At 34.7% G+C, this 25,682-nt stretch overlaps 1 protein-coding gene across 2 annotated transcripts in view; it reads left to right on the top strand.

The window, feature by feature from the left end:
- disp1 (dispatched homolog 1 (Drosophila)) overlaps window positions 1-25,682 on the top strand; it is a 63,694-nt gene that overhangs the window by 7,763 nt on the left and 30,249 nt on the right. The window contains exon 1 of one of the 2 annotated variants that reach the window (XM_051874024.1): window positions 24,960-25,432. The exons of the other annotated variant lie outside the window; for it this stretch is intronic. The gene's annotated coding sequence lies outside the window, so the exon portion shown is untranslated. Of the gene's footprint in view, window positions 1-24,959; window positions 25,433-25,682 lie in introns of those variants that run through there. 2 annotated transcript variants of the gene reach the window in all.

Raw genomic sequence — 25,682 nt, 5'->3', positions numbered from 1 at the left:
TATTATTATGTACCATTATACCTTTTATTAATAATTTGAATTAGTTTTTATTTTGCTATGTTGTTTTTTTTTTTTTTTTTTTTAGTATTTTGTGCTTTTGACATTTTTTTCAATATTACTATTTAGCTTTATTTTATTTCGGTTTTGGTTCAGTTTTATTTTTATTTTTTCTGTTTTAATTTTAGTTTAGTCATTTTGTTATGTACTTTTGTTTTTATTATTAAATGAGTCTATTTTTTAATAAATTATTATTTTTAAATTTAAATTTTTTTAAACAATTTTTGTTTTTTTAATTTATTTAAATTTATTTATTTATTAACTTTATTTCAGTTTAAATTTTCCATTTAATTTATTTTTTCTGTTTTCATATTAATTTTAGTCAAATTATTTAGTCATTTTGTTATGTGCTTTTGTAATTTTTATTAAAGTATTATATTTTAATAAATTATTATTTTTAAATTATTATTAACAAATTATTACAACATTTTTTGTTTTTATTTTAATAATTTTTAAATTTTTTTTTTTAAGGTATTTATTTAAATGTATTTATTTAGCTTTATTTCAGTTTTAGTTTCCATTTAATTTATTTTTTCTGTTTTCATATTAATTTTAGTTTTTTAGTCATTTTATGTGCTTTTGTAATTTTTATTAAATGATTATATTTTTAATAAATTATTATTTTAAAATAATTAACACATTTTTATTACAATAACTTTTTATTTTTATTTTAATAATTTTTAATTAAAGTTATTTTTAAAATGTATTTATTTAAAATGATTTATTTAGCTTTATTTCAGTTTCAGTGTCAACTTTTTTTTTTCTGACTTTAGTTTAGTTTAAGTTTTTCATCTAATATTTATATTTTATTTCGGCTTTATTTTAATTAACAGAAAATGTTTTAATTAAATAGTTTTAATTTTAGTTTACGCTATTAATAACCCTGTTCCAAACTATTTTTAAATATTATAAATATTCTGCTTTTGTTGATCATTTTTGTAAGGTGCTTCGATCAGATTATACCTGCTGCAAACTAAATGTTGCATGAGATTCAAATGCAAAAACATTATATCAGGCCCAGTTCTCCTCAATGAATCGAATCCACCAATGTTGTTCGGCTCAAGATCTCTACAGGACCTCTGCTCCTGTGACCCCCTGCCCTGAAATTCAGTTTCATTGCACAACCTGTTCGCATTTATCATGTTTTCAGCTGATGCCTTGAAGACGGATGGCTCTACTCAAGGTCTGGCTGCAGCGTCCAAAAGTCTGCACCCCTAATTCAATGAGATAAATTGGAAAAATGTGCAAATGCAAGTCATATTTACTAGCCAGCTTCAGGAGTGCATTTCGTAGCCCGTCTTGAAGCACAGTAAATCTTGCCAGAGTTTCAGCAGGGCTTGGAGAGATCATTAGCCTGACACTAACCAGAGGAGAGATCTGGGACGACGGCCTTCTCTGGACACGAACCAAACATCCAGCCTGTGAAGGCCCGACTCATGAGCGACTGCTGCTCGTTTTCAGGAGGTTTGTTTAAGCCTGGTTTGTTGGTCTGTAATGAAAAAGTAATATATGTTTGCTGAGACAAGCTTCTGTTGCACACATTTGAGACAGTAATATACTCTTATTAGAGCTGCACGATTCTGGATTAATTGAGATCACGATTTTTTTTGTTTTAAACAGAGATCATGATTCTCACACAATTCTGAATAACTAAACAAAATAACTTGTAATTTACTAGAGGTTCAGACAAAATGTTAATTGCTGCAGTCTATTTAAAGTGTTTAATTAATCTGAATAAATTCTTTTTAAAAATCGGGTTGAATGAATGATTCAATGACTCACTCATAAAGACTTGTTTCATTACTGGATGAATCAGCGCTTTTGAAAAATCTCTTGAATGAATGATTCAATGACTCATTCATAAAGACTTCACTTGTTTCATTACTGGAACACCCTAGCAACGCGTTGGCAACCACCCAGAGTTTTGCACGGGCCAACAGCCTGTTTTCTTGAGAAGATGTGAACATCTAGTTAGCAGATGCTTGTAGTTGCTGTCAAAGTGAGTTTGTTTTGTAGTTTATGTCAAGTTCTCCATATGATCTTTCACTATGTTTAAGTTGTTTAGTTGCGCTACTAAAACATAGGGATCCTTGGTTTTGATTGTGGAAAAAAGTAAAGGATATCTGAAAGACAAATGTGCTTCTTGATGCAAGAGGAAGTTGAGATTGAACAGAGCTGTTTTGGAGCTTTACTTGTAGAAATGTTTTGTGTGTGGGTCACTAAGTAAGGTTTAGGTTATTATTCCTTGGAAGTTCCACCATTTCAATTAACCGGTGTGGTTTGTTTAATTTCTGAATCACATCTTTGTGTTCTTCAGTTCTCCTTCATGACCTGATATCCTTTAGTTTTCCAGACTTAAGTACCTCAAGCTCTTTTCCTGGCACACTCTCTTGATTAGAAGCTAGCACTCAATTCTTAGGCTTGAAATATACTTTACGGTAGTAAACCAATGCAGATGTGAATGCTTGGCCAATACATTGCTAACACTCTTATCAGTAGAGCTGAAAGAGAAAACAGAAGATGGTTTACACTTTACCACAGTATACACTATACTATACTATAACATACTATACTATATTATACCACACTATACTACACTATACCATACTAAACTATATTATACCACACTATACTACACTATACTATACCATACCATACTAAACTATATTATACCACACTATACTACACTATACTATACCACACTATACTATATTATACCACACTATACTATACCACACTATACTATAGTATACTATACCACACTATACTATACTATACTATACAATAGTATACTATACCAAACTATATTATACCACACAATACTACACTATATTATACTATACTATACTAAACTATACCACACTATACTATAGAATACTATATGAAACTATATTATACCACACTATACTACACTATACTATACTATACCACACTATACTATATTATACCACACTATACTGTACTATACTATACTACACTACACCAAACTATATTATACCACACTATACTATACCACACTATACTATACTATACTATACTAAACAATAGTATACTATACCAAACTATATTATACCACACAATACTACACTATATTGTACTATACTATACTAAACTATACCACACTATACTATAGAATACTATATGAAACTATATTATACCACACTATACCACGCTATACTATATTATACCACACTATACTATACCACACCACACTATACTATTATAATATAAAGTATTAATGACCCTAAAATAGGCTTAATTTTCTATAAGAAAATGTTGTTTATTTATTTTATTGTCCTGACATAAGCTTAATTTTCTATAAGAAAAAAATATTTATTTATTTATTGTCCTGAAATAAGCTTCGTTTTCTAGAAATAGGCTTCAATATTTATTTAAATTAATTTATTTAACTCATTTAAAGTATGAATGATCCTAAAATAAGCTTCATTTTCTAGAAGAAAATGTTGTTTATTTATATTTAGTTATTTATTTTTATTTGTTTGTTTATTTTAAATTATGAATGGTCTTATAGTTCTTATTTTCTCTAAGAAAAATATATTATATTGCATTATTTATGTATGTATTTATATTTATTTATTTAAAATTATTAATGTTCCTAAAATGGGCTTCATGTTCTTCAAGTATTTATTTATTTATTCTGTCAAATGCAACCCAGACATGTTCTTAACTCATAGGGTGGACTAAATATTCCATCACAGAATACATTAAATGGCAACAGTGACGGTGTTTATTTTCCCAAAAGCCGCACCACAACATTTCCTTCTTCAAAGACCTCTACAAAAGAAGCCTTTGAATCCAGCGAGCTCTTTACGTATTCAACAAGCACTCAGATGCGCTCATGTTTGGCAGGCGGAGATGAGACTGACCTCACTTTCTCTTGACACTTGTTGATCGCCTCGTGATAGCACAGCGAATGCTGAATCACTCCGGCATACTAACAGATCTCTGCTCTATAAATTCAAGCCAGATTGAACGATTCAAAGGGCAAAGATCAGGATCGATCCAAGTGTGGGATGTGGGAATGAAAACATCCTTTGTTCAGATTGTGTTGCATCCACAAAATACATTTTCCTCAGAGCCAGACTGTAAGTGAAACAATATATGACTCTGTTTTGTCCATGTTTTATCCCACTTCTGCGATATCAATCAATCTGACGCAGCAGTTCATAGTTTTTATATGAGTGACACACATTGCTAGTGTTCAACCTCTTACCTGACTATATTTACTAGTTTTTTCTTCCTCAATACATCAAATCATCTTAGCAGTAACTTGTAGAAATATATTTTTTATTTTGAAAGCAAGTCGAGGTTTAATTCATGTAACCGAACAACATTTTTTTTTTTCAAGTCAGCCTTGTTTTGACTCCAACTTGAATTTGAAAAAGAAATTCAGCTTTGTTTGAGACATTTGTTTGAATCTCCAAACCACTTCCTCTTTCACTTCCCCCTAAAAAGCCAATTATCCGAGCAAGTGTTCCTAATGAAGGGAATTTATGAAGTGAATCCACTCCGATGTGAATAAAGCCTGTTTGTTCACCAACATCCAGGTGTTCCGACTTTTCCACTTTCATTTTTTTTCCCCTTTTCCTCATCGTTATTGTCATCTGTAGCTGGCAGCTGTGTTCTACATGTGATGCATGATGTTTACAGAAACACAATAGTGTCTTTTCTCATGTGCCTCCATTCTTTAGTGTCACATGATCCTTCAGAAATCATTCTAATGCTGATTTGCTGCTCAAGAAACATTTTGGATTATTATTTCACACTCTTTCCCCTTGTCTTCGTTTTTGCTGCCTGGACAACAAAATAGTAATGTGGTTTTGAGCTGACAAGGTGTGGGTGTGTGTGTGTGTGTGTGTGTGTGTGTGTGTGTGTAAGAGGAAGTTTCACAGAGCTCTGTGTCAGTGGAATGTCTCTGTTTACTAGGCAAACGTTCCTGTCAATCCAGAGAGACGGATTCTCTTAGGAATGGGAGAAATGCAGACATCAATCACAGGCGTTTTGCTGTAGGCTGGGTGAGATAATAATATTGTGGAAACCATAACTATTTTACAGTGTTTTTTTATTGGCCATTAAGTTTCCTGAAGATAGAGATGTGTTAATAGTGTCACTCATTTTTGCTCACTTCAGTATCAAAAATGCTGTTAGACTACGATTCATTTTGTGAATCAGTTCAGTGCAAAACTGATTCTTTGATTCATTTGCGTCATCACTCAAACATATTCACAGAATTCCCCCATTTTCCCTACATTGAATTGTTTTAGTAAATATATGTATGGAAAAATTGATGATGGGTCTTTGAATTATTAGAAAATAATGCACACCAGAGGTGGTAATGCAGGAGTTTGCATTATTTTCTAATAATTCAACAGATCAGAGTAAATTATTCTGCTTCTACTACGGTGACCACATCTCAAGACATTGAGTTTCAAGACATTTGTCAGGCTTTTTTCATTAAAACACTCTTGTGTGTAGGACTAATTTCTTACGCACCTCATCCCACGCCTCCGTTGCTAATTCCAAAACGTCATTTTAGAGCTAGTGATGGAGGCTTGAGCCATTGATAGCAGACTAATGCAGTTATTAATGCAGTTATTTGAGAGAGAGAGATTAAGCGTGTGTGAATTGCCTGAGTCTGTGTGTCTCTCAACAGTGTTCAGGCAGCAGCGTCTCGACTAATATCGAAACTGTAAGTTTATCTGCTTCAAGAACAGCGTTGTTATTTCCTCGCTAGTGAGAAATGTCATGTAGCTTTTAAGTTGCAAAACTATTTTACTGATTAATTCATCAGAGCAGCGCTGACAACACGTTTATGTACGGTGTGTGTCCGTACTGTGTGTGTGTGTTTGAGTGGGAGAAAGAGAGGATGTGCTTTTTTGAGCTTGCGAGCCGGCCGTGACAAATGGGGGCTCGTCCGGGATAATAAAACGTATTTATTTATTCTATTGCTTACTATATTTATTTGCTTGGTCAGTGTCATTGTGGGTTTTGGTTCTTTTGCTGTTTTTGGCTGAAAGGACCTTTGAAATAACTTAAATCATTTGGCGAAGTGATATGAAACTGTAATGTGGTCAAGACCTGCCTACTTTCGCCGTGCAAAATAATTGCACACCTTAGAACATTCGTCAACCAATCAGATTCAAGCATTCAACATCCCTGTAGTATAAATGTAGATAATTATTGTGGTTTATTGCTATGATTCGTTATACTGGTGCATGTAAATGAAAATATAATTTTAAATATAATTTTTTTCTTGTCTATTTAGTGAAAAACAGTGTAGAAAACATTTATTTTACTGTATTTTGCATTAAACATTTTGAATGTATACTTGGCAACAAATCACTTGTTTAATCTATATCAGAACAAATACATATGTATCTAGATTTATGTTTTCCAAAGGCTGAAAAATATTGAAATACACACTACTGTTCACATGTTTGGGGTCAGTATGATTTTTTTGAAGAAAATTAATACTTTTATTCAGCAAGGATGCATTAAATTGCTCAAAAGTGACAGTAAAGACATTTATAATGTTACAAAAGATTTCTATTTCAAAAAATGCTGTTCTTTTAGAACTTTCTATTCATCAAAGAATTCTGAAAAATAACCAGAAATGTTTCTTGAGCAGCAAATCATCATATTAGAATGATTTCTGAAGGATCATGTGACACTGAAGACTGGAGTAATTTGATCATAGAAATAAATTATACTTTAAAATATATTCACATAAAAAAATAAAAAAATGTATTATAAAAATAGTTCACAATTTTACTGTGATTTTTAAAATAAGAATCTATATATTAAGCTACATATTAACTGCATCAGCCTATAGTCAAAACAGAATCTTCCAGGTATTTGATTTTCATGAGTTTTCATCCTCTAAACACATGTGGCTTCTCCACAAACGTCTGCTGACGATCAGCGCGTCAGACTTCATTGCAGTAATTGGCCTGACTGCGGGGGACGCGAGTTTGAAATATTTTCTTAGCGGGATATATGTGATTTAGACTGCCAGATCATATTTAACATAAAAAGAAACAAGTTAAATGGTTTCTCTGCTTTTGTCTTCGAGGAAGTTAAGCTTGTTAGCTAAGATCCACTTTGAGATTTAACAGCTGGTGTTTAATATCTATGAATACAAACATAAGAAATGCGACATAAAGTCTGTGAATATGATTATGGGTCATGATTATTATGGAAATTCTGTTAGTTTAGTCATATTTATTTTAATGTTTTTTTCCCCCCTGTCAAATGCTAATGATGTGACTTGCCTCTGTAATGTAGACCACATGCTTCATGCCGTAAACATCTGCAAATGAATCTTGGATGCAGTTGTAAAGAAGGAAATAAGGTACCTAGGAAAAAAATGCATTAATGTAGTCTTGTAGTTTGGATGGATGACAAGAATTGACTTATGAATGTAGTTAGTTTTAGTTGCTAAGTCAAGCATTACTGTTTGTGCTACCTCTGAAAATAATGTGGTGTAGGATTTACTTTGAAACAGTTTTCGCTCAGAAGGTGCTAGTAATTTTCGCAGATAATAAACAAAGTTTCTATTCATCAAAGAATCCTGAAAAATAAAATATATCACGGTTTTCACACAAATATGAAGCAGCACAACTGTTTTCAACATTGATAATAATCTTAAATGTTTCTTGAGCAGCAAATCATCATATCAGAATGATTTCTGAAGGATCATGTGACACTGAAGACTGGAGTAATGATGCTGAAAATTCAGCTTTGATCACAGAAATAAATTACATTTTACTATATATTCACGTAGAAAACAGTTATTTTAAATTGTAAAAATATTTCACTTTTTTACTGTATTTTTGATCAAATAAATGCAGCCTTGGTGAGCAGAAGAGACATTAAAATATAAGCAGCAAGTAACACATTGAATTAAATGTGAAATTTAGAAAGACTGAAATAATATTTTCTTATAAAACTCCAATAATCTTTATTTGATTTTCAACTCATTTTTCACAGTGTGTGTTGTTGAGAATAGGTGTTGCATTACTTAAAAATCAAAGTTACGATGATTTTTCAGCTTGAGGGCAAGTTTACACAACAACGATATACTAAAAATGAAAAAGTTTCTCCTTTGCGTTTTTTTGCGTACAGACGACAACGTTGTCAAAATGATCCCCGTTCACACGGATCCGCGAAAACAACTATAAACGCTGTATTCTGCTGCGAGGCCAGTAGATGGCGATGTCACTTTGTAAAGAAACACTACACGCCTATAGACTGAACACATAACGCATGCGCATGACATCACTACTTTTTACAAATTTGCGTTTTTGTTGTTTACACAGAGACGATAATGGTATTGTTTTCAAAAACTTGCACTTTGAAATCCGATTGTAAAAGTTTGCATTTTCAGGGCCCCCAAAACGCCGTTGTCGTGTAAATGAACGGCCAAAACGCATAAAAACCTTTCCGTTTTTAGTTGAAAACGGTGCAGTTTAAACAGACCCTTATATTTCACTTTTTGAACATATTTGTCTGTAAACTTCTAAATTATTCTCTTTTCATATTTTTACGCATGTGAAGAACTTTTTTTTTAGATTTTAGACATGATGTTTGTGCATTTATCAGTTGGCTTGTGGGAAATTTCATGTCACCATGTTTTTAGGAGACTTTCAAGTGTCCGGTCAGTTTCTGAAATCTTCACTTTGACCCTTTGAAGCCTTATTAACGGCTCAGGAGAGGGCAGAGGGGTCCTGACCCCGCTTCTCTGAGGGCCGCGCGGCCCTTGCAGGAGCTGCCATTATAATGCAAGAGTCTTGAAGTGGCATTTGAAAACCCTGGGAGGTGTGTAACACTTTTCCCCCCTTTTTCTCCCAATTAAGCTCATTTTTGCTCCCAACAAGAGGCCTGTATTAGTAAAGACTTCATTCGCAAAATTGTTTTTTCAGAAAAGTGCTGTTAACTGAAGTTTACCACTGTGCGTGTGAAACTTCAAGCCTGTTCGCAGCAGACTATAGAAGAACTCAGAACAAATACAGTACATATATATTGAAATATACACCACCGTTCAAAAGTTTGGGGTCAGTAAGATTATTTTTAAAGAAATTAATACTTTTATTCAACAAAGATGCATTAAATTGATCAAAAGTAACAGTAAAGATTTCAAATAAATGCTGTTCTTTTGAACTTTCTATTGATCAAAGAATCCTGGGAGGAAAATTTATTGGTTTCCACAAAAAATAACAAAAATTAATCCTATATTTTATCGTAATGCAAAAACATCTCATTCTTGTAACACTGTAAAGATATTATTTAAATTGCAAATTATACATCATGGTACTATTTGTTTTATTTTATTCCGATTTAAGTAAAAAAAATAAAGCATTTTAATGCTGTAATGAGAATCTAATGAGAACCACCTTTGAGAATAATGGTAATTAATTAAAAATGTTTTTAAATGTCAATAAACTAATATCAAGTCAATTCACCTTTATATACTCTTTGAAACAATTTTCACTCAGAAATTGCTAGTAAATTTCACAAATAATTTCAAAGAAATGACGGCAAGTAACACATTGAATTAAAGGGGCTTTATGTAAGAATTTTCATGTATTATTTGCTTTTTTATTGCCAATGTGTGAACAGCTTGTAACGAAACTTAAAAACAAGACCTTCCCTGACTTCCTAGGTTGTCTTTTATGTGAAGGACTCGGGATGTTTTTGCCAGGAAAATCAAAAGAATGTGACGTTTACGCACTGCCGAGAGCCTCTCGACCTTCAGTGACATACAATGAATGCTTATAATGTTCAGGATAATGCCGAAAAAGCTATTCTGTAATGTAACTTCAGTGTGTCATGTCTCACACAGCCATATCTATACAGTCGATAGTCTCAAATATACTTAATAATCAAACTATCATAACAGTGTAATTTTAATTACCTCATCTGTCGTCATGATGCCGGTGAATTTCAGAGCTGCTGTAAAATCATTATTTTGATTAAGTAAAATCATTTAATGGCCACCGGTGTCGCTAATAACACACGTTTCTGAATTCTACATACAGCCCTTTTAAAATGAAAAATTTTGAAATAGAAAGACTGAAATAGTATGTTCTTGTATAACATACTCCAATATTTGTTTTTTGTTTTTTACAGTGTAGCACTGTATACAATACAGATTCAAAGCAGCTTCACATTGATAAACAGGAGAATAACAGTGTTAATGTTGCAAAGTTCTTCAATTATGAAACAAATACAATTTCATCGAATATAGCTGCAAGCAGTGATGATGGGCCCAAGCCCTGGCACCAGCACCACCCCAGTGGCTTAAGGAAACCTGTGCCTTGTGAGCAACATACAATCTTAATTTAATTTAAATCAAATAATGATTTTACAAGATATGAGACACTTCCTGTTTCCCTTTTTTTGTCCTTAATTTAATCCCTCACCATGGCAACACTGTTCGAGATATCCTACAATTGTTCGCAATTTAGCATCTTCAGTGTTTTTGTTTCATGTTGACCGAGTTTGGTGGCAATAGCGTGAATCTCCTATGAGGAGTTCTTAAAAACTCAGAGCCTGATTATTCAAAAAATCCACATTCAAACCAAAATATCTGACTTCCTGTTGGTCGGAGCTAATGACTGTAAATTAGAAAGTTGTGCAGCTTGATGAGAACAATATATGTACAGAGTTTGGTGACTGTAAGTAAGACAAACCCCCCTATTTTTGTCAGAAGGTGGCGCTATAGAGCCCCTCCTCCCCGTCCATTTCTAAGGCTTTGCCCATGACTACTGGCCGACAGCTTTGAGGTGTGTGTTGAGTTTCATGCAATTTGAGCCTCAAAAACAACCAAGAATATTATTAAAGTTTGACATGTTGCCATGGCAACAGTATTTAAGATATCAAGAATCCTTTCACATGTCTACATCTGCCATGTCTTGACATTATTCTGACAAAGTTTGAAGCGAATCGGGTAAAAATAAGAGGGCGATTTCAAAGCATTTTGAAAGTGACACACTTCCTGTTGCCAGTTGGTGGCACTATGACTTTGAATAACAATAGTCACATCCATGTGATCGGCCTCGTACAACGAACACACAGCTGGAGTTTCATCAAAATCAGTCAATGTTTGCAGAAGTTATAACACACTTCCTGTTTCCCTTTTTTTTCACCATAAATGCATTGCCTCACCATGGCCAAACTGTTTGAGATATCCAATATATAAAGTCTGCAATTCAGCATCCCCAATGTCTTGTCTTCATGTTGACCGAGTTTGGTGGTGATCAGATGATTCCCCTAGGAGGAGTATATCAAATTCCAGAGCATACGTTTTTCAAACAACCCTAAATAGCCCACTTCCTGTTGGGCTGGCGTATGACTTAGACGAAAGTTGTTCGGCTCGAGGAGCTCTTACTGTAGGTTACTGTAGGTGAAAAGGGATGCGCTACAGAGCCCCTCAAATACAACCATATAAAAGGGTGTGCCACAGAGATCCCCCATGTCCGGCCCTGATGGCCAAAGATTCCAATGTGTGTGCAAAGTTTTAAGAGTTTTTGAGCATGTTAAGAAACCCAAAAGTGCCGAAAGTTTGAAAAAAAAATAAAAAAAATAAATAAATGTACCTAAGGAAAACAATAGGGCCCTAATAAAGCAGCTCTACAGATGACAGTAAGTGTCACAATGCTTCTAAAATCCAGGCTTTGTTTTGCACAGTCATTCCTTTTGATTTTTGTTTGAAGTGTTTTCGTGAGACAGTTTTCTTGTCGAAAACCTCGTGTTGATGTCATTGTCTGCAGTCACGGGTCTGTTTCATTAATTATTAAAAGGTGAGACTCGCACAGCTGCAGAACTGTATTTAATTGGACCCGCAGACCGAAGACGAGACGAGGTGATTCGTCATGGAGGAAACCTCGTCTCCCAGTGTCAGAGTTTTGCTGCGAGGCAACCAAACAGCTGTGTTGATGGTGCAGTCGTAGATTACAAACAGCAACTTTCTGGCGAGCCAGTGTTTCTGCACGAGGACGTCCTTTGATCATCTGCCGTTGTTAAACTTCACGATTGCCCTGGCGTCAGATAAAACTCCTGATTACTGTCTTAATGACAGGGTTGAAGTCCAATACAGATCCCATGATGCTCAGCTTTCAGTGTTTGTTGTTTAGGCCAATAATAACTCGAGTGGCTTAAAGTGTATAGCTACACTCTAAAAAATGCTGGGTTAAAAACAACCCAAGTTCGGTTGAAAAATGGACAAACCTAGCGATTGGGTTGTTTTAACCCAGCATTTGGGTTAAATGTTTTCCCAACGTGCTGGGCAGTTTTATTTAACTCAACTATTGTTTAAAATTTACTGTATGACTGGCTTAAAATGAACCCAAAATATGTTGGAAATTAAAAATCAGACACATAATTACTAGAGGCAACAGTAATAATCAAAAGATGAACATTTAATGAATGTTTGTTTAATTGTTATTCATTAAACATATTACTAAATGTTCATTTCCAACATATTTTGGGTTCATTTTAAGTGAGCAATACAGTAATTTTTAAACAATAGTTAAATAAAACTACCCAGCAGGTTGGGCAAACATTAAACCCAACCACTGGGTTAAAACAACCCATTCCCTGGGTTAAACCAACCTATTTGCTGGGTTAAAACAACCCATTCCCTGGGTTAAAACAACCTATTTGCTGGGTTAAAACAACCCATTCGCTAGGTTAAAACAACCTATTTGATGGGTTAAAACAACCCATTCCCTGGGTTAATTCGCTGGGTTAAACAACCTTTTTGCTAGGTAAAACAACCTATTTGATGGGTTAAAACAACCCATTCCCTGGGTTAATTCGCTGGGTTAAACAACCCATTCCCTGGGTTAAAACAACCCATTTGCTTTGTTTTAATTTATACTAAGCATGTATACCACTGTTAAAAAATTTGGGGTCACTAAGATTTTTTAAAGTTTTGGAAAGTCTCTTCTGCTCACCAAGGCCGCATTCATTTGATCCAAAATGCAGTAAAAAATGTGAAATATTATTACAATTAAAAATAACTGTTTTCTATGTGAATATATTGTAAAATGTAATTTATTCCTGTGATCAAAGCTGAATTTTCAGCATCATTACTCCAGTCTTCAGTGTCACATGATCCTTCAGAAATCATTCTGATATGATGATTTGCTGCTCAAGAAACATTTGATTATTATCAGTGTTAAAAACAGCTTCATATTTTGTGGAAACTGTGATACATTTTATTTTTTCAGGATTCTTTGAAAAATAGAAAGTTTAAACGAACAGCATTTATTTGAAATCAAAATATTTTGTAACATGGAGACTTTGAGTGTTTTTTGTGTGCTTTGCATTGAGCGAAGGGCGTTCTGTTTTGTTTCTATCCACCGAATCCCTCACAGTCTTGATCGATGGTGGTTTGCGCAAGCTGCTTTCAAAGAGTCTCTTACTGAAAGGAGTCAAAGCTTTCCACTAAATGAAAGAGTGTAAGTGATGGTTGAAGATGCCGAGATCTCCGGTTTGGTCCCAGGAAGGAGATCGGAGGCCTCTGACCTCTCGCTACAAAGAGGGTCTTCTCATCCTAACATCCTAAGCTGGGAAGAGCAAATATTTAGCAGCCTCACAACAATGACGGACTGGGAAAAATGGATCGCTAAGTGTGTTTCATTCTTCAAGACCTCTAAGCTCTTCAGAATGGGGTGGAAAAAAAAAAAAACAAGTACTAAGAGTAATTATTGAGGTTTCCTCTGGGCTGGATTTGCTCTAATAGCCATTGGCATTATGGCGGTAGATTTTTTTTCTTTATTGAAAAAGTGTGTTAGGGTTCCTCCTATAAATCCTTGAGGTGGATATTCGCTCAGAGCTGTTTGGAAAACTACTTAAAGCCCATTATATGCCACAAAATATTCTCCCTCCCGTCTCAGACGTTCACACTGGTTTGATTGTCTGACACACTGGTACCATTTTTATGGCTCTAGTTCTGTTTTGACAATGTCTCTTACCATGTTGTCCACCCATTTTATGCCACATTAATTGCTTGTTCTGTACATATATACAATTGTGCATCAAAAGAATGGTCATCTTACAGAAACAGGAGGTTTTTAAAATGTGAAAAGCATTTCATTTGGATCAACAGGGTGATTTATTGAATCTCAGTGAGTTCACAGGTGCAGCACGATGGTTTGTGAACGAGGAACCGAACGTTTGGCTGATAATATTCCCATTCCAGCTTTCTGTAGATGCGAAAAGGTTTTTTTACACACTATTGTTCAAAAGTTTAGGGTTGGTAAGATTTTTGTAATGTTTTTGAAAGTCTCTTCTGCTCACCAAAGCTGCATTTATTTGATCTAAAATACCGTAAAAATTGTGAAATATTATTACAATTTGAAATATCTGTTTTCTATGTGAATATATATTAAAATGTAATTTATTTCTGTGATCAAATCTGAATTTTCAGCATCATTACTCCAGTCTTCAGTGTCACATGATCCTTCAGAAATCATTCTAATATGATGATTTGCTGCTCAAGATTTATGATTATTTATGATTATTATTAATGTTGAAAACAGATTAATATCTTTGCAGAAACCGTGACACATTTTTTTTTTTTTTTTTTAGGATTCTTTGATGAATAGAATGTTTAAACGAACAGCATTTATTTGAAATAGAATATTTTGTAACATTATAAATGTCTTTACTGATACTTCTGTTTAATTTAATGCGGCATTGATGCTGCCTTAAAAGTAGCCTAATAATTGTGCCATGGCCATAACCATGTCTTGAACATTGGGGGGGGTTGGTATTTTTATTTAAAGTAATTAAATAATTAAAGGATTTAAAAGCGATTTAAGGGAATAAAGAAGAAATGGTAAAAGAAGTTCTAGGTCTAATTATGGCATGAAGTTGTGAAGTAGTTCATTTAAACTCTTTGCAAATTATATTTTATTTAAAAATATGCACACATTCACTCGTTTGTATGTCTAATATGTCAAAAATGTAAAAAACATCTCTTGATGCTAATCGAGTAGATGTATGCTATACTAGTACATAAGCTAACAAAAAAACCCAATAAGAATGAGAAATGCTTGATTTCACAACCTATAGCTTCAGTTATATATATGAACCAATCAGGCGCTAAAAATACTACCCATTAAAAGTCTGTTGAACCAATGGGATCACTTGGGGTCCTAAAGGAGACCCGATTACTGAGGGGACTCGATTTCTCACCACACCGGATTACATTACTCACATTCATACTATATGGAACGTACTTTTTTAACTCGAGAGTATGCATTTCAGATGCAGCCAGTGTCTTTACACATTTTTATGACACCACATTGAACATACAGAGCGTTTGCCGGATGATATAAGTTTAGCTGCTGACTTCTGGAAAATCAGTTTATGCAGGAGACGGACAAAGTCAGTATTCTTCCTATTTCTCAACTTCACAGATTTTTTTTTCTTCCTGGGAAACTCACAGTGTAACGTCCACTGAGATTTGCTCCTGTCAGACCTGCTCCTGATGTCATTGATGTTAATATGTTTTGAGCTCATTTAGCGGATGAAGGATTAATCGCAGGCCCCAGCAGGTTCTGGGTGGAGAACGTGTTGTAGTCAACTAGTCATTTTTACAGCAAATTCAGTTTAGAGATCTTCTCGCACACTCTCGTATAATCATCTAATAAATCAAAGTATGGCAAGACCGTATGTGTTTCTCGGTTTTAGGGTCTTGGATATCAATATTTGGCTGCCAAAAGCACTACGCACACCCCGTTTATTGTGAAAATTTGTGCTGAGTGTTTTGGAACGACCCTCGTCTGTTCATACAAACAGAGAGACAGATTTTAGATGGACGTTAGGCACAATTAGAGCTGCACGATTAATCATTAAAAGATCGCGATCTTGATTCAAACACATGATCTTATTCCTATGACAACGATTTGGCTCTGTCTATTGTCATATATAAGCATAAAATGGCTTCACAAACAGTCTTTTTAAACCACATAGTATCATTATTTCTGTCTTACAGTAATTCAAATTATCACAGAAGTACTGAGATAAAAGTTTATAGTTTGGATATAAGCACTGATGTCTACGGTAGCGAGTAAATCATCTTTTGAAAGTAACTTGATGCTTCAAATAAAGATTGTAATTACATTGTTACACCAGTAGGTGGTGACAAGTAGGGCTGCACGATATATCGCACGATACGAAAAATAACATTGAACTTGAACGCGATTATCGCTTATCGCTTAGTGCGATTATGAAATCGCAAAGGCTGTGATTGCTTTTTTTTTTATGCACGGCTTGTCAGTGAACTATGGCTCCAAATCTGAAAGTACTGCGAGTTTGAGTCGCTTATAATGTACAATTGAAAAAGCAACACGCATCAAACATCTTTTCAGACATGAGAGGCATTTATTAACATCTTATCCAACAAAAGACAACATTTAATAACATGTTTTACTCCAAACTCACTTCATAACGACAGCTGAGCATCCTTCTGTGAGATGATGTGGCTTCTTTCACAGAATAAGGCAGTCGTGTGTTTATTAGTCATGTTTAATCAATCAAACCGTTTCAATCTTCTGTTTATTCAGCTACAGCGATATGACGCGTGTTATCTTCTTCTGCTGCAGGGCATATTTTGAGTTTCTGCGCAAGAGCGCCCTCTGGCGTTCAGATGGAGAAGCATTTACTACTGATCACAGAAACGTAAAGCTCTGACAAGCTGCGCATTAAATAATTGCAGCCTTTGCCAAATCGCGTGCGATTATTTCGCGATAAATCATGCAGCCTTAGTGACTATTAAAAATGTATTTGTCATTGAATCATTCATTCAAGAGATTCGTTCAAAAACGCTGATTCATCCAGTAATGAAGAATTTGAGTCATTGAATCATTCATTCAATCCATTTAAAAAATATTTCAAATTAATTAAATATTACCTATATATTTTTAAATAGACTGTAGAAATTAACATTTTGTCCGAACCTCTAGTAAATTCTACATTATTTTGTTTAGTTGTCTATTCAGAATCGTGGGAGAATCGTGATCTTTGTTTAAAACAAAAAATATCGTGATTCTCAATTTATCCAGAATTGTGCAGCTCTACGCACAAAGCATAGAGATAACATTATAACAAATATAGGTTTGTTAGAGACATATAGATTGTATATAGATAATATTTTTTTCTTTTGTGTGATATGCAGTATTGTTGTATTGCATATAAGCATCAAGTGAACTGCTATGAGAGCAGATGTCCGTTTGTCCCTCTACTGACACCTGATCATGTTCTTTTAAAATACACAGGGTTAAACACACATATGCACCCGGATTTCTCATTTCCGAGCCACTATTACTGTACGAGCATGATATTTTTCTGCCACAGTATCACTTTTCTTACATTATTTGTCGTTAAATAGAGGAGGAAGTGAAGGCAGGACGCTAGGAACATCCCAGCACTCTCCAAACCACATCAGAAAAACAGACTTGTGTGATTTTCAATATTGAAACAATGACACACACTCCGCCTTAGAAACATTAGTGTGGCAGACAAGAGTGCACACATGTTTGTATTTATAGGACACGTTTGTCAAAGCACACATTAATCATTTCGGCTTGCTCGTGGTCTGTCTGCTGGTACCCTGATGCTACGGTTTCAGATGGCAGTTTTCAACAAAAATGTTACCGTTTTGCAGACTTGACAATTGTTGCATTTTAGTGCACGCTAATCAAATGGAAAATGCCTTAATTAGCTGGACTTAGCATGAAACAATGTTTGCAGCCCATTTTACTTCCATAATGTGACTTTTCTTTTAACAATAACTATAACACCAACGCACTATATCGATCTGTTTATTATAAGCACGCGCTGCAGTTTCGGTGTCTGTCGCTTTAAATGCTCGAGCTCTTTAAAGCAAGATTGATTCTGATTGGCTATCAATGTTTTTATTGTTTTGCTCACACCCAAATAGGGGGAAATTTGACAAGCTATAATAAATGATCTGTGGGGTATTTTGAGCTGAAACTTCACAGACACATTCTGGAGACACCAGAGACTTATATTACATCTTGAGAAAAGGGGTTCCCTTTAAGAAAGTAAATCGATTTTCATTTCATGTTGACTTTTAACATGTTTAAATCAGTTTGACTCATCAGACATGGACAGTATTTCACAAGGTTCTGTTCACAGTTTTGGAGATCTGACTTTCCTTGATCTTGACTTTTTAAATTATTATTATTTGAGTCTTTTTGCTTGAAAATTTCATGTTTGATTCAATGCGTTACTTTCCATTTCTTTAATTATTTGTGAAAATGGTTTCAGAGTAAATCCTGCAACAATTCAGTGTTCCAGCTGGAGACAAATATCCAGCCGCCCACTGGTGCTTGTTTTTTGCATTGTCAGCATGCTTGGAAGCGTTTTCAAGATAACAAATATGCAATAATAAATCTCATTTTAATCTTTTTTTTCCCCCAGAAGGACTTATGAGGTTTTTTGAGGTGACTTGGAGCAGGAAAGTGAGGATTACAAAACACTACAGTATCACCAATACATTAAAACATATTGTTTTACAGGCATATTTGATGCAAAAGTTGTCCTCATACAGTTAGGGGACAATTCAAATGCAGGTTCGGTGATCTGACACAAAATATAGGTCAAAATGGGATAAGCTTACAGCTAATCTGGAGGTGAATAAATACATAATGCATGAAACTCACCACAGAGGCAATGAAGGGTTTGTGTGAGATGGAGATCTGTAATGAAATATGAACAGATTTTTTTCTGTGTGTGTGTGTGTGTGTTGTTGTGTTATTTTCACATTTTTAATGCGGCCAGCAGGTGTTGGTTCACGATACTCATTGGAAACATGACACAGGCAGGACGCCAGCAGTCTTTCCCCAGCAGAGTGCCGTTAGTACGGGCCTGCTCATTAAAATCAGACCCAGCGTCCGTCTTTCCTGGAGCCGCTGAGTGAAATCATGCAGGGTGAGGTGATTTGGTTTGTGTTGGCATGAAAGCGGAACGAGACGCAGACCAGGCTGCCGCGTTTGCGGGTGTAACCGCATGGCAACAGCTGAAATTTATTATGCACTTATGATTTTTTTGTGGGTTTTGTGGTCATTTATCACAAATGTAGTCATAATTTTTGCAGTTTTTTTGTGGTTGGCTTTCACAAATGTTTGTGTTAAATTTTCATCAGTTAAGGATTTATGATTTAATTCTGTTGTGTGGAATCAACTTTAATAAAACCATGTGATATTGGTGTTAATGCATTCTAGATGCATTTACAGTAATGCTCAAGTCATCCCTAAAAGGACAAATTAATGTGTAGAAATGTGAAGCTTGTATTTTTGTATAATTTTTTTGGTCAAATGTGTGCATTTAGGGACTACTTTAGGTTTGGGGACAGTAAGATTAATACTTTTATTCAGCAAGGATGTGTTAAATTGATCAAAAGTGACATTTATAGTGTTCTGTTTCAAATAAATGCTGTTCTTTTGAACTTTCTATTCATCAAAGAATCCTGAGAAATAAAAAATGTATCACAGTTTGCACAAAAATATTGTTTTCAACATTGATAATAATCAGAAATGTTTCTTGAGCAGCAAATCATCATATTAGAATGATTTCTGAAGGATCATGTGACATTGAAGACTGGAGTAATGATGCTGAAAATTCAGCTTTGATCACAGAAATAAATTACAGTTTACAATATATTCACATAGAAAACAGCTGTTTTAAATTGTAATAATATTTCACAATTTTGCTGTTACTGTATTTTTGATCAAATAAATGCAGCCTTGGTGAGCAGAAGAGACTTCTTTCAAAAGCATTTAAAAAAAACAAAAAAACAACATTATTTCATAATTGGTATTGATAGAAATGAACTTGTTTTGAAACCCAGAACATTCTTTTGAGGGGGAAAAGAATCGCTTTTGTCTGAATTTTAATTTTAAGAAAATCAATTCTTAGCCTAAATGTTTAAACTTTTTTTTTTTGCTTTTTCCTGCTATAATACAGTCAGACTGCTGTTTCTTTTCATTTTGGCCTTGAGACATCATGTCAGAATTCCTCTGGCCCCTGAACCTCCCTCGCTTCGGAATCTGAGGCCCCTAGAGACATTTGACATCCACACTCCAAAAAGTGGGTGGAAGTCCAGAAGACTGTGTCTGACAGACGTACTCCCTTCTCCGGCCGCTCTGTCCCTCTCACCCCCCTCGTCCACCGGAGGAATTCCAGAGCCGCTTGCTGTTTGCTGAGCCGCAGCCAGATCTCAGATTGACTCTGGATGGCCGGCGCAGCGTTTGGGACGTTCCTCAAAGGAAGAGCCGAACAAATGCTGAAATAGATGCTCTCTCTGATCTCTCATCTTTCTACCAGCTCTATCAGTCTGTCTGTCTATCTGGACACTTTTGTGGGCAACAGGATCCAGGATTTAGGATCAAACAGGAGATTTTCCCACCATTTGCTTTCTACCAATCAAAATTTTATCATATCGATCTATCTATCGTTCTATCATTCTATCATTCTATCTATCGTTCTATCTATATCCATCCATCAATGAATCAATCAATCAATCAATCGATAGATCTATCTATCTATCTATCTGTCTATCTATCTATCGTTCTATTGTTCATTCTATCTAGCGTTCTATCTATCTGTCGTTCTATCCATCAATCCATCAATCATTCTATCTATCATTCTATCAAACTATCAATCAATCAATAGATCTATCTATCCATCTATCGTTCTATCATTCTATCTATCTATCGTTCTATCATTCTATCTATCGTTCTACCTATCTATCGTTCTATCATTCTATCTATCATTCTAGCTATCAATCAATCAATCGATAGATCTATCTATCTATCTATCTATCTTTCTGTCTATCTGTCTATCTGTTTATCTATCTATCTATCGTTCTATCTATCTATCATTCTATCTATCTGTCTATCTATCTATTGTTCTATCGTTCTATCTATCAAACTATCAATCAATCAATCAATAGATCGATAGATCTATCGTTCTATCTATCGTTCTATCTATATCTGTCTATCTATCTATCAATTGTTCTATCTATCGTTCTATCATCTATCTATCTGTCTATATCTATCTATCTTTCGTTCTATCTATCTATCGTTCTATCATTCTATCTATCGTTCTAGCAATCAATCAATCAATTAATCGATATATCTATCTATCTATCTATCTATCTATCTATCTGTTTATCTATCTATCGTTCTATCTATCTGTTTATCTATCTATCGTTCTATCTATTGTTCTATCATTCTATCTATCAAACTATCAATCAATCAATCAATCAATCGATAGATCTATCTATCTATCGTTCTATCTATCATTCTGTCTATCTCTATCTATCTATCTATCTATCTATTGTTCTATCTGTCGTTCTATCATCTATCTATCTGTCTATCGTTCTATCTATCATCTAAACGTAAACTAAATGATCGTTTGTCACATACTGAACAGGGTTGCTGCTCTCGTTCGCACCTGAGAGCCGTTAGGCAACACTTGTATGAGGAATGTAAATCAGGAACACACTCCCATATATCATTTCCAGCCAAAGTCCCATCCCTCCCTGCTTTTATGGATCAACATTTTTGTAGCATAGAATAAAAGGCTGCATATGAATTTACCAGCGCCTGCCGCATGCATGACTTACATCTGCAGCTGCATGCACTAACGTTTGCTAAACAACGATTAATCCGAATGCTTTGAGTAAATTAAACGCTACTGTCATTATACATTTTTTATTAGATATCTAAATATTTACTTAAGTCCTTAAAAGTTCCCAACTGTTTTGCTTTGATCTGCTCCATAATTTGCTTGGCGTATATTGATCTTTCTCCAGTAAAACACATGTGGGACTCAGAGGGCCCGAGGAACCAGCCAGGACTCGTCCGTCCTCCTCAGAGAGGCGTCACAGAGATTTGATCCCCTAGAGTTTTGGAAAAAAGTCAGACACTCTAGAATTCATAGGACGATTTGGGGTTCAGATCCTTGTTGAGGATTGCAAATTAGGGATGAGTATGAGCACCTATGCACTAGTGCAGGGGTTCCCAAACATTTTTGTCAGCCAAACCCCTTATGCCGGGTTCAAACTACATAATATTTTGATCTGTTATGATAGAATCAGAATTACTCATTCAAAATAAGTACCTACTCAAGAGAGTATGTGATTTCGGATGCAGCCTTTCTGTCGTGACATTGTGAAGCATCACATATGCGTGGTCAGAATTGCGAGATATAAACAATTACGAGATATAAAGTCAGAATTGCGAGATATAAAGTCAGAATTGTGAGATATAAAGTCAGAATTGCGAGATATAAACAATTGCGATATATAAAGTCAGAATTGCGAGATATAAAGTCAGAATTGTGAGATACAAATTCAGAATTGCGAGATACAAATTCAGAATTGCGAGATATAAAGTTAGAATTGCGAGATATAAAGTCAGAATTGTGAGTTATAAAGTCAGAATTGTGAGCTATAAAGTCAGAATTGTGAGTTATAAAGTCAGAATTGTGAGTTATAAAGTCAGAATTGTGAGATATAAAGTCAGAATTGTGAGATAAACAATTGTGAGATATAAAGTCAGAATTGCGAGATACGAATTCACAATTGCGAGATATAAAGTTAGAATTGTGAGTTATAAAGTCAGAATTGTGAGATATAAAGTCAGAATTGCGAGATATAAAGTCAGAATTGTGAGTTATAAAGTCAGAATTGTGAGATATAAAGTCAGAATTGCGAGATATAAAGTCAGAATTGTGAGTTATAAAGTCAGAATTGCGAGATATAAAGTCAGAATTGCGAGATATAAAGTCAGAATTGTGAGATAAACAATTGTGAGATATAAAGTCAGAATTGCGAGATACGAATTCACAATTGCGAGATATAAAGTTAGAATTGTGAGATATAAAGTCAGAATTGCGAGATATAAAGTCAGAATTGCGAGATATAAAGTCAGAATTGTGAGATAAACAATTGTGAGATATAAAGTCAGAATTGCGAGATACGAATTCACAATTGCGAGATATAAAGTCAGAATTGTGAGTTATAAAGTCAGAATTGTGAGATATAAAGTCAGAATTGCGAGATATAAAGTCAGAATTGCGAGATACGAATTCACAATTGCGAGATATAAAGTTAGAATTGTGAGTTATAAAGTCAGAATTGTGAGATATAAAGTCAGAATTGCGAGATATAAAGTCAGAATTGTGAGTTATAAAGTCAGAATTGTGAGATATAAAGTCAGAATTGCGAGATATAAAGTCAGAATTGTGAGTTATAAAGTCAGAATTGCGAGATATAAAGTCAGAATTGCGAGATATAAAGTCAGAATTGTGAGATAAACAATTGTGAGATATAAAGTCAGAATTGCGAGATACGAATTCACAATTGCGAGATATAAAGTTAGAATTGTGAGATATAAAGTCAGAATTGCGAGATATAAAGTCAGAATTGCGAGATATAAAGTCAGAATTGTGAGATAAACAATTGTGAGATATAAAGTCAGAATTGCGAGATACGAATTCACAATTGCGAGATATAAAGTCAGAATTGTGAGTTATAAAGTCAGAATTGTGAGATATAAAGTCAGAATTGCGAGATATAAAGTCAGAATTGCGAGATATAAAGTCAGAATTGTGAGATAAACAATTGTGAGATATAAAGTCAGAATTGCGAGATACAAATTCACAATTGCGAGATATAAAGTCAGAATTGTGAGATATAAAGTCAGAATTGTGAGCTATAAAGTCAGAATTGCGAGATATAAAGTCAGAATTGTGAGTTATAAAGTCAGAATTGTGAGATATAAAGTCAGAATTGCGAGATATAAAGTCAGAATTGCGAGATATAAAGTCAGAATTGCGAGAGATAAATTCAGAATTGCGAGATATAAGCAATTGCAAGATATAAAGTCAGAATTGCAAGTTATAAAGTGAGAATTGCGAGATATAAAGTCAGAATTGCAAGTTATAAAGTGAGAATTGCGAGATATAAAGTCAGAATTGCAAGTTATAAAGTGAGAATTGCGAGATATAAAGTCAGAATTGCAAGTTATAAAGTGAGAATTGCGAGATATAAAGTTGCAATTCTGATTCTCAGAATTGCAAGTTTATATCTTGCAATTTTACAAGCTTACATAAATTTATTGTTATTGGTGCATATCTGTTTTAAAAAAGTTATATTTTCCACTTAGTAGGTGGTATTAGCTAACTTCCGATATAAACTGATTTAAAAATAAACTGTTATCATTTTGGAATAGAAAGGTATATCCAAGGCTCAGGCAATGACAAAACACACCCTTCCTCTGTGACCCTCATCTTTCTGTGATTTTCTTTTCCCTTTTTTCCCCTTCTCTCCCGCTGTGTTGTTGGCTGACCTTGTCAGCTTTGATGAACTGCTGGCGATCGATACAGGGTTCGCCCGGAGCGCTTTGATTATGGTTTCATCCAGTTACAGTGCCCTCTCTTTGGAAGCCTCTTCCCTTTGAAGTTCAGCTGCCTGTTGTTATTTCAGAGGAGCATCTTTACTCAGACCCTCATAGTCCTGCAGCTGAGCATGAACATGTGGAGTAGGGATGGATTGTGGACTGTTTCTCATCATCTTTTTATACATCCATCCATCCATCCATCCAAAAATGGAGGGATGTGAATGTGAAATATTGTAAAATATGAAATCGTAGGTATATACATACATCCTTTGTGACCTTTCAGACTCATGTTTCCTATAGACTATATTTAAAAATAATCCAACTACTGTAGAAATCACACTTCTAGACAATACTTCATTATAATCAGTGCAGCTCCCTTGATTCTAATGAGAGCGCTCTGATTGGTCAGCGCACCGCTGACGTCAGGGATTCCGTCGCTTGCGGTGTAGGCAGCCTGGTTGGATGGCTTCATGGAAGCGCTGTAGTATGTTGCGTCGCGTAGATGGAGTGTTTGAACGCGCTCCGTTGTTCTCAGCAAATGCGTGATCTAACTCGCTCCTTTCGAAAGGATTACAGCGTTTTATTGTGATTGAGGAATATTATTCGGTCTCCGCTTATGAAACTGTACTTTTCGAGCAGAGTTTAAGTTTGTTTACGGAGTTTCGGACGCGTTTGTTTGGATGTTTGTGGCGCAAAAGTTTGTCGAGTCCAGAAGTAAATAACGCGGTTTAGAGACACTGTTGGCGCTTGAGCAGATGATATATTGAAACGATAATGCGCCTGATGAAGATATCTGCACATAATATATGATTACATCTTAGCCTGTCTCACTAAAAGGCTCTTTTAAATCAGTTTTGGGTTTATGTAATGAGTCTAAAAGGAATGGAAAGCTGGGATCTGTCCTAATCTCTGTAAGTGACCAGAAGTTTGTCTTTTTTGTTATCATGTAACCGTTATGTTTCACGTTGACACGATTCTTTCTATCTATCTATCATCTAGTATTTTTCCTTTTAGCTGTTCATGTTCTGTTGGGATGTCCCATGAATCACTGTCTTTTAGTTTAATTAAAGGAATGAATGTGTTTTTTCAGGTTACTGCTTGTCCTGCTCTTATCCTGTCAATTACGTTAAAAAGAAAATTAATTACAACTTGTGCGTGTTT

This window comes from Ctenopharyngodon idella, chromosome 20 (genome assembly GCF_019924925.1).
Source record: "Ctenopharyngodon idella isolate HZGC_01 chromosome 20, HZGC01, whole genome shotgun sequence".
NCBI classification, from domain to species: domain Eukaryota; kingdom Metazoa; phylum Chordata; class Actinopteri; order Cypriniformes; family Xenocyprididae; genus Ctenopharyngodon; species Ctenopharyngodon idella.
Note: the sequence above shows the minus strand (reverse complement) of the source record. Positions and strands in the feature narration are given on the sequence as shown.